This window comes from Callorhinus ursinus, unplaced genomic scaffold (assembly GCF_003265705.2).
Source record: "Callorhinus ursinus isolate GAN/ISIS: 27379988/994484 unplaced genomic scaffold, GSC_fseal_2.0 scaffold5, whole genome shotgun sequence".
NCBI classification, from domain to species: Eukaryota; Metazoa; Chordata; class Mammalia; order Carnivora; family Otariidae; genus Callorhinus; species Callorhinus ursinus.
In genome coordinates, this window is record NW_027397067.1 from 4,456,325 (window position 1) to 4,467,419 (window position 11,095).

The 11,095-nt window shown below is 32.3% G+C and overlaps 1 non-coding gene and 1 pseudogene across 1 annotated transcript; one reads left to right on the plus strand and one right to left on the minus strand.

Moving 5' to 3' along the window:
• Positions 1–2,441: 2,441 nt before the first annotated feature.
• On the minus strand, positions 2,442–2,548 carry LOC112823772 (U6 spliceosomal RNA). Its single transcript, XR_003208130.1, has one exon. It is a non-coding gene; the product is annotated as a U6 spliceosomal RNA (small nuclear RNA).
• A 4,615-nt stretch (positions 2,549–7,163) lies between these two features.
• LOC112823760 (U2 spliceosomal RNA) lies at positions 7,164–7,317 on the plus strand (annotated as a pseudogene).
• Positions 7,318–11,095: the final 3,778 nt, after the last annotated feature.

Genomic DNA, 11,095 nt, shown 5'->3' on the forward strand with positions numbered 1-11,095 from the left:
ATACTTTGTTTATTCTTATTGATGTATAATGTTTTACTTTCATTGAGAGCTTACACCTTAGCTATCCTTCTTTTGACCTGTCAATTTTATTCTGTTGTTGACTCTTATGAATAGTTCTGCTACAATATTCTTCAGCATGTCTTTTGGTGAATATATGTCGTTATTTTAGTTTATATACCCAGTGTTGGACTTGTTGAGTCACAAAGTATACATGTATTTGGCATTAACAGATACTGGCAAACAGTTATCCGCTTTGGTTATATTAATTTACACTCTTGCCAGCAGTATATCAGAGTTTCAGTTGCTCCAATACTTTGACAATCCGTGGATTGTCATCTTTCCTTTTAGATTTCCTGATGATTGTGTAATAGCATTGCACTGTGGTTCCAATGTGCATTTTTCAGATGGAAAATGAAGTTGAACAGTGTTGCATATGTTTACTGGACATTTGGATATCTTCTTATTTGAAGTGTTTAAGACTTCTGTTCTTTTCTATATCACATTACCTTTTGTTTTATTATTGATTTGTTGGTGTTCTTTATATATTCTAGACATGAGTATGTTGCCAGATATATGTATTATGATTATTTCCTATGTCTCTGTAGACTACTTTTTCACTCGATTAATAGTACCTTTGATGATCTGAAGTTATTATTTATAAACAAATGCAATTCAGCAAAACTTTTTGTGGCTAGTGGTTTTTGTAACACCTTTAAAAATATTGCCTAATGTTTGCCATAGAAACATTCTTCTATATTTATCTCTAAAGATTTTATTGTTTCGTTCTTCATATTTAGATCTATAATTAATCTAGGCTTGACTTTTGTATATGACATGAAGATCAAGTTATTATTTTTAAATATAAGAGATTCAGAACCATTTATTTTTAAAAATCACCTTTTCATGACTACCATTGCAGTATTATTTTTTCATTAGCAGGTGAAGTGCCTGTATTCCTGCATTCTATTTTTTTTTAAGATTTTATTTATTTATTTTTGAGAGAGAGAGAAGAGTGCAAGCAGCGGGAGGAGCAGAGGGAGAAGGATAAGCAGAATGTGCATTGAGCATGGAGCCCACTCCATCCCACAACCCTGAGATCATGACCTGAGCTGATACCAAGAGGGAGATGCTGAATGGACTGCACCACCCAGGTGTCCCTCCTGGATTGTATTCTTGTTTCAATTCTATACTGCCTCATATTACTACCACTTTACAATAAATGACATAAATCTGTTATGATTTTAATTTATCAAATCCTGGGACATTTTTAAAGAAAATATCAATAGAATAGCTATAGCTATTAGTTTAATATGATGCACAATTGTAGTGGTCAAAAGTGTGGGTTCTGAACACAGATTCCCTCACTCTACCTGTTCTCTAACCAGTAACACTGAGTAAAACATTAGAATCTACCTCAGGGCTATGATAAGATTTAAATAAATTAACAAGTGTTAATAATTGTGAAGAATGTTTAGCACATGGTGCACACTTGATGTTTGTTAACTACCAACCTATACACACACACACACAAAAAAAAACATAAAAGTGCAATGAGGAAATTATAAAAAGCTTGTTTGTCATTTAAGACTAATTTATATAACAAAACAACTTCTTTAGAATTTAGTAAACACACATCATTTACAAATAAGACAATGGCATTGATGTGTAAATTTGGATGTGCTCACTCATTTGGCCAGATCACAGTCTTCGCAAATTTTCCCTGAAAATTAAAGCATATTTCTCTAACTGTGAACATGAATATTTTGTCAGTTTTTATTCAGTGATTTAGGTTTTCATGATTATCTCTATTAAAAGTGTTATGGCATGGCTGAGTAATATTCCATTGTATATATACCACATCTTTATCTATTCATCAGCCAGTAGACCTTTTTTGCACTTTTTTTATGTTAATCATCATACATTACATCATTAGTTTTTGATGTAGTGTTCCATGATTCATTGTTTGTGTATAACACCCAGTGCTCCATGCAGACACCCCCTTCCCTCTAGAACCCTCAGTTTGCTTCTCAGAGTCCATAGTCTCTCATGGTTCATCTCCCCATCCGATTTCCCCCCCTTCATTTTTCCCTTCCTGTTATCTTCTTCTTTTTATTTCTAACATATAATGTATTATTTGTTTCAGAGGTACAGATCTGCGATTCAACAGTCTTACACAATTCACAACTCTCACCATAGCACATACCTTCCCCAATGTCTATCACTCAGCCACCCCATCCCTCCCATCCCCCCACTCCAGCAACCCTCAATTTGTTTCCTGAAGTTAAGAATTCTTCATATCAGTGAGATCATATGATACATGTCTTTCTCTGATTGACTTATTTCGCTCAGCATAATACCGTACAGTTCCATCCACGTCATTGCAAATGGCAAGATTTCATTCCTTTTGATGACTGCATAATATCCCATTGTATATATATACCAAAAATATGGAACACTTCATGAATTTGCATGTCATCCTTGCACAGGGGCCATGCTAATCTTCTCTGTATCATTCCAATTTTAGTATATGTGCTGCCGAAGTGAGAACCAGCCAATAGACATTTGAGTTCTTTCCATACTTTGGCTATTGTAGGTAATGCTGCTGTAAACATCGAGGTGTATGTATCCTTTCCAATCAGTTTTTTTGTATCCTTGAGTAAATATGTAGTAATGCAATTGCTGTGGACTGACCTAGAGAAATTATGCTAAGTCAAATAAGTCAGTCAGAGAAACAAAAACCATATGATTTCACTCATTTGTGGAATTTAAGAAACAAAACAGGTGAACATATTGGGGGTGCAGGGAAGAGAGGCATACCAGGAAACAGACTTTTAACTATAAAGAACAAACTGAGGGTTGCTGGAGGGGAGGTGGGCATGGGTGAATGGTTAAATGGGTGATGTGTTAAGGAGGGCACTTGTGATGAGCACTGGGTGTTGTATGAAAGTGATGAATCACTAAATTCTACACCTGAAACTAATATGGCACTGTATGTTAATTAGAATTTAAATAAAAACTTGAAAAAAAGTATTATGGTAAAATAAATTAGCTATACCAAGAATAAAGGCTACCTGGTGTTCATAAAACTATACACAGCTTCAGTTTTTTTAAGAACAATATAATTAAATTAATTGTATATTATATATTTTTCTTGGTTTAAGTGCTGTAAATGTGCAAGATCCCTAAAATAAACATGATTAGAAACAACTAATTTTTTAAAAAAATCTCACAGGAGCCACACTGTTTTATAAATCTTCTCAATTCGCTTATTGTTTATTGCAAAACAAAGCAATCAACTTGCCCACCTTTTATGAGAGAGCACTGGACAGTTTGAATAATAATATTTTTTAATTATCTCTTTAAAGAAAATCCATCTTTATTTTTCGATTCTTAAAGTGAACATTTTTCATGTGTCTTGTAATTATTAAAATTTATTTGTGGCAAGTAAAATTCTCCATGTGATTTATTTCATTTGCTAATATGTAAGAGAACTGAATGAGTGCTATTATAATACTATTTGGAGACAAATTTACATTTTAAAATATAAATTATTTGTTCCTGATATATTCATAGACATATCTAAGTGTATCCAAATATTTGTGACAGTAAGGCTGGTGATATTCTGTAAATATCAACTTCTTCTGCAAGGTAAAGTTTATACAGTTTATCAAACTATTTTATGAGTTTTAACCACCTTATGATTCTAATTCTGGAAAAACTCAAGGATAATTAAGGCATTTTTTTAATATCTTTCTGAACACGGCTTAGAAGATTCCATCTCAAGCACTTGGCTAATGATTGACTATCCTGGATGGTTTATGGCTTCAATGCTACCTAGGATATATATTCTCAGGGATTGTTGGTCTAGACATAGATAAATTTCTGATTTGCTCTTTTGACATAGACAAATAGACACTTATTAGGAACAAAGAGCTGAATCAGTATAGAAATTTAAACTTAGCTATGTACAAAGACATGACCATGAATAAGTGATGCACACAGTCTGAGAGCATCTCTTCAACACTAAAGCACAGCTATGTTGGATTCTTATTGAAGCCTACTCATGACAGAAGGGGAAAGTTGAGAAAAAGAGCTACATTTTGCACAAACAGAGTTACATATTTTCTTTTCCTTACCTTTCAACAAGTCAATTAACCTGCAAGTCATCTTTCTATACTCCATTAATCTTCCACAGTACTATAGTGAGCTGCTAAGATAGTACATGTGCTATGCAAATATATAAAGTAAATGTTACAATTTGCAGTGGTCAAGAATGTTGCCTTAAATTTATTTGATTGACTCCAGCACAGACTCCAAAAATATTACTTATTTTATTTGCAAAAATGTTAATTTTTAACTAGGATGATGCCAAATAAAAATGATACACAGGAGTAAAGGAAAGCATATCAAGTATCTGCTCCCAAAAGACACTGTAAGCAGTTAAATAATCACAAAAGAATATGCAGCTATTAAAATAACACCATATATTGCCAGGAAAATACCTGAGATGATAGAATTCAGATGGTGATACAGAAAAAAATTACAAACTCATTCTTAACATCTGGGTCACAGAATTTGTCAGGTTTTTCCCCAATTGTTTTTTCCTGCTGAGAATAGAAGGATAAAATGCTCTGAAAATCAGAAGCTTGATTTTCCTGTAATTATGTTATTATTTAAAGAAGTTTTGGGTTTTTTTTCCTACAGTTGTATCAACTTGTTCTTGTTCATATGTGGTATGTTTTTAACTGTTGCTAAATCAGCAGTCTAATTCAAAGAGTATTTTCTTATTTAACACCAAAATTAAGCCTATTCACTTCTGTTAATATACTATGCAACCATTTTTTTTCATGCAACCATTATTTTACTCTTGGGCATGAAACATTCTAGTTTCCTTTGGAGTCCCAATTACATCAACATTGCAATTACAGATATAATAACAATTCCTACTATTCCTAAATTACTTCTTTCAAATACTATTTATTGATGAAACAAACATACTTCCAGCTCTCTTCTTAGTGGACATTCCCATTAGAAAGGCTAAAAAAAAATTTGGACTTGGTTTTATAGCTAGGGTCAGCATTGTTACATGATTTTGGCCAAATAGGATTCATAGAATTATGATAACACATTCCAGGAAAAGGCTCAGCATTTTCAGGAAATTAAGACATTTCTCCTTCCCCCTTACCAAGATCCCTGCCTTTAAGTTGAACTTAAAGGAATATGAATAGATATTACATGATTTGAAAAACAGATAAAATAAATGAAGAAAAATAAGCAGAACCTCAGAAGATTGTGGGACATTAAATACACCAACGGGTGTAATAGAAATACCAGAAGAAAAGAAAGCAAAAGGGACAAAATACTATTTAAAATTAATAGTATAAACTTCACAAATTTAATGAAAAACACCAACCTATACATTTAAGAAGATAAGCCTCAAGTATGATAAATTAAAAAACATCCCACCCAGAAACATCACAGACAAAATGTTGAAAGCCAAAATCAAGAGAAAAAAAATTGGGAGTAGTAAGAGAAATGGAGTTATTTTACTCTTTCCAGTGACCATACATTAGAAACAATGAATGCCAGAAGGCAGCGGGATGGCATACAAAAATACTGCCAGAAAGAAAGAAACTGTCAACCAAAGATCCTATATTCAGAAAAGCTGTCATTAAAACATAAAGATGAAATAAAGCGGTTCTCAGATAAACAAAAACTGACATATTGTTGCTAGAAGATCTGCCTTACATACTAGAGGAAATCCTTATTTTTTCCAGCTTTATTGAAATATAATTGACATACAACATTGTTAAAGTTTGAGCTGTATAACATGATTTGATATATGTATATACTATGAATGAATATTATAAGTTAGTTAACATATCCATCACCTCACAGTTACAACTTTTTTGTGTGTATTGAGAACTTTTAAGATTACTCTCTTAAAAACTTTAAAATATATATATAATACTATAATGTTAACTATAGTTGCCATGTTGTACATTACATCCTTAGAGTTTCTTCATCTTATAACTGGAAGTTTGTATGCTTTGATCACCTTCACCCATTTCCCTCACCTCCCCACCCCCACTCCTGGCAACCACCAATCTATTCTCTGTTTCTATGAGTTTGGATTTTTTATTTTTTTTTAAAGATTTTATTTATTTATTTGACAGAGAGAGAGAGCACAAGTAGGCAGAGTGGCAGGCAGAGGGAGAGGGAGAAGCAGGCTCTCCGCTGAGTGGGGAGCCCAATGCAGGGCTTGATCCGAGGACCCCAGGATCATGACCTGAGCAGAAGGCAGCCGCTTAACCAACTGAGCCACCCAGGTGCCCCTGAGTTTGGATTTTTTTAGATTCATATATAAGTGGGCTTAAACAATATTTGTCTTTCTCTGTCTAAGTCATTTCACTTAGCATAATGTCCTCAAGTTGCATCCATGTTGTTGAAAGTGGAAAGGTAATCCTTTACCTTCTTTTTATGGCTGAGTAAAATCCCATTTATCTTCATAATATCTTCTTTACCCACTCATCTATTTATAGACACAGTTGTTTTCATATTATAAATAATGCCACAAAAAAACACAGAGGTACAGAAACTCTTTGAGATAGTGATTCGTTTCCTTTGGGTATACACTTGTTTGATGATTTGCTGGATCATATGATACCTCTATTTTTTAATTTTTCAGTATATCTGCATACTATTTTCTACAGTGGCTGTACCAATTTACATTCTCACCAACAGTGCCTGAGGCTTCCCTTTTCTCCATGTCCCCACTAGCACTTATCTCTTATCATTTTGACAATATCCATTTTAACACATGTGAGGTGACATCTCATTGTGGTTTTGACTTACATTTTCCTGATGATTAGTGATTTTGAACAACCTTTTATGTACCTGTTGGCCATTCGGATGTCTTCTTAGGGAAAACATCTATTCAGATTTTTCACTCAAAATTTAAATTGGATTATTTGGTGGTTTGTTGTTGTTGTTGTTGTTGTTGTTGTTGTTGTTTTGTTTTCTGTTCAGTTGTATGGGTCCCTTACATATTTTAGATATTAGCCCCTACCAGATATGAGGTTGGAAATATTTTCTCCCATCCCATACATTGTCTTTAGGAAATTCTTTAGTTTGAAAGAATGTGTCTTTAAACAGTAATATAAATCGCTTCTCGGCCTTTTGGCTAAGATCAAGTGTAGACAGTAATATAAATCCACAAACAAATAAACAAAGAATTCTAGCAAAGGTAATTTACTTTTAGGTAAGTAATGATAAAAGATGGAATAATTACACATTAGTTTTTCCATTTTCCTTCATTGATTTAAAAAGAAAGAGACTGAATTAGTAATTTTTAAGTTTATCACAAAGCAAAGCCCAGAACCAGATGGTTTCACTGATGAATTTTACCAAAAACTTAGAGAAAAATTAATACTATTTCTTCACAAACTTCCAAAAAATTGAATAGTAGGGAGCACATCCCAACTCATTTATGAAGTTAGTATATCTTGATATCATAACAAAACAAAGACATCACAAGAAAACTACAGATCAATGTCTTTTATTAATATATTAATAAGTTAATTAATATTAATATAGACACAAAAAATCTCCAAATATTAATAAATTGAATTCAGTGAAATGTAAAATGGATATATACAATGACCAAGTAAACTATATCCAAGGAAGGCAATATAGTTTTAACATTTGAAAACAAATGTAGTAGATCATATTAATAGAGAAAACGACAAAACCACATTGTCATGTAATAGACTCAGAAAAATCATTAGATCAAGTTCAACATTCATTCATGGTAAGAACTACTCAGTAAATGAGGAATAAAGGTGACCTCCTTCAATCTGATGGAGCATGTGTGAAAAACCCAAAGCTGATAGCATAATAAATAATAAAAAACCAAATGTTTTTACTCTAAAAATTTTAAAGATGAGGATTTCTGCCCTCATTACTTATCTTCCCAGCAAGAAAAAAAAAGAAAAGGAAAGAAAAACCCAGACTGAAAAGAAGTAAAATAATCTGTATTTGTAGATGATATGAGCTCATATATAAACAAGCCCAAAATCCTCCTCAGACTCCACATGTAGTTTTGAAATATCTTACCTAATCTATAGAAAACAAAACAAAACAAAAAAACCCAAGTAGGTGTGGTTTTGATTGGAATTACATTGATTTTATAGATTAATTTGGAATGAACTGACACTTTCCTCATATTGAAACACTGCTTGCCACATATAAAAAGTATATACTTTTGTGATTTTCTTTTCAAAATCCTGTGCTTTTTTAAGATTTTCTCTTATATCAGTTATATTTTGAGGTAGTTTTATAATTTTTTCTTTTATTAAATTATATTCTCTAACATCTTTGTTGGTATTACAAGGCAACTTACTTTTCTAAATTGATTTTATATCTAGCATCCTTCCTGAGTTCATTATGAAATCTAACAATTTAAGTATTACTGTATGTTTCTATGAGGAAAACCATATCAACTGAAAATGAAGACAGTTTTGAATCCTACTTTCCAATCATAATAATTTTCTTTTTCTTGTTTTACTGTCTTACCACTTATTTAAGTACAATGTTAAATTGAAACAATAAAAGTGAGCCTCCTTATTATTCATGATTTTAAAGAATTTGCTTCTAACATGTCACATGTCATTAAACGTAACAGAGAGAGAAAAGGGGATTTTAAAAAGCTAGTTTGAGTCTCTGCTATACCTACTGTATCAGCTAAGATTCGATTCAGCTGCATAGAACAAAGGTCCCCAGTAGGTGTGTCTAACACAAAATAAAAGTTTATTTCTCTTCTAGGTAAAAGGAAGTGTACGTGGTCATGGCTGATGTGGTATCTCAGTGGTGTCCACTCTTATTTTTTCATGTGGTTGTTTTGCCATCTTTAGCAAATCACTTCCACTTCCTGGTTCAAATGGTGGTTTGGGCCTTTATCATTTGGTCCACATTCTACATAGTAAGAAGAAAGGAATGAAAAAGAATAAACCCCCAGTTTTTCAAGGAGACCTCTTAAAATTACCATATAATGCATTCACTTATATATCATTGACCAGAATAAATTCTCATGAGCATAAATGTACCTACAAGGGAGATAGAGAAATGCAGTTTTTATATGTGGATATCAAGGTGCCCAGTAAGTACAAGAGCCCTGAAGCTATAGAGCCTGGCTCCTCATGTGCTTGCATACCAGTCCACTTTGCTGTGTTTTAGAATGTGTCAATAATGAGAAATAAATTTCTGTTGAGTTAATCCACTGAGTTTTTTTTAATAGTTCATTTGAGATATAATATATAAACTAAGAACTACACATATTTAATGTATACCATTCAGTAAGTTGGGACTTTAACTTAAGCAAACACCTTTAATACCATCACCACAATCAAAGGTATAGATATACCTATTACCTCTCAGAGTTTCCTTGTGTCTTTTGTGTGTGTGATAAGAACACTAAATAGGAGATCTACCTTCTTAATAAGTTTTAAAGTGCCTAATACCGTATTGTTAGCTATAAGCACTATATTATACAACACATCTCTAGACTAATACTTCCCCATTTCTACCTCCCCCATCCTCTGGCAGCTATCATTCTGTGAGTTTGCTCCTATTTTAGATACATCATATAATTATCGTGTAGTATTTGTCTTCTGTGTCTGCTTTCTTTTACTGAATATAATGTCCTGCAGGTTCATCCATATTGTCACAAATGGCAAGATATTTTTCCTTTCTAAGACTGAATAATAAATACTTCATTGTATGTATATACCATATTTTCTTTATCCAATCATCAATCAATAGATGCTTGAGTTGTTTCCATATCTTGACAATTGTGAATAATTCTGCAAAGAACATGGGAGTGCAAATATCTCTTTAAGATCTTGATTTAAATTATTTTGGATATACACTCAGAAATGGAATTTCTAGATCATGTGATAGTTCTAATTTTCATTTTTGGAGGAACCTCTGTCTGTATACCATAGCGGCATATTACATTACCACTAACAGTATATAATTTCTCCAGATATTTGCCAAAACTTTTTTGTGTGAGATTTTTTTTATTATTGTATTTTATTGTGGTAAAAACACTTGACATACAACCTACCCCTTTAACAAGTATTTAGTGGTACAATATACTATTGTTATAATGGGTAAAATGTTATACACCAAGTCTCTAAAACTTACTCATCTTGCTTAACTGAAACTTCCTTTGTATTGATTAGAAATTCCCCACTTCTCCATCCCCACAGCCCTTAGCAACCTACAACTAAGACTGCATTGCAAGTTGTAACGGAAAATTAAACAAGGCCTCTCATCCCATAGATTAGAGTCAGAAATTTTTTAAATGTATTTGGTGTATGTGAATGAGAGATGTTAATCAAAATTTTTTTATCTCTCTATAATTAAACTTCCTTGTTATCTAATATTTTAAATAAAACATAGTTTCCCTCTTATCCAAATGTCAATACCAACAAGGAAATATATTTCTAGAATGAAGCATCTTTTTACCATGTCAATGTGAAAAGATGAGTCATTTGATTTTAATAAACTTAATTAACTTGCCTAGTGTTCTGCTTTGATATCACTATTTTTTTACTAGCATTATTTGTTCAACTCTTAATTTGAATCTAGTGACCATTGAAGTATTTTTAATAAACTTCTTAAACACATATATATGTATAAATATCTTTGGTACAGTTTCTAGTTTCCTAATTGAACACTGAATGATATAGTAGTCATGTCCTGCCACCTCAAATATTTCCTGTCTTGGCCCCATTTGTAACTTACCAAAATGTGAATTTGTTCATGGGTATTTATTACATTTTACCTGTATTCCTATCTAGAATATAATCTAAAACTATAAAATTGTATGTCTTTTTACCATTCAATTCTTGCTGCTTAGCCAAGTTGTGAACTAGCCATTTAATGAATATTTGCTGAAGAAATGGGAAAATGAGCCAAATCATAGAAAACAATCAGTTGAACTGCTCCTTCCAGATCTGGATTTTGGTCTATTTTTCCACTTTAGTAACTTTACAATATTTCAATTATTTCTGTAACGTGACTATGCACATTT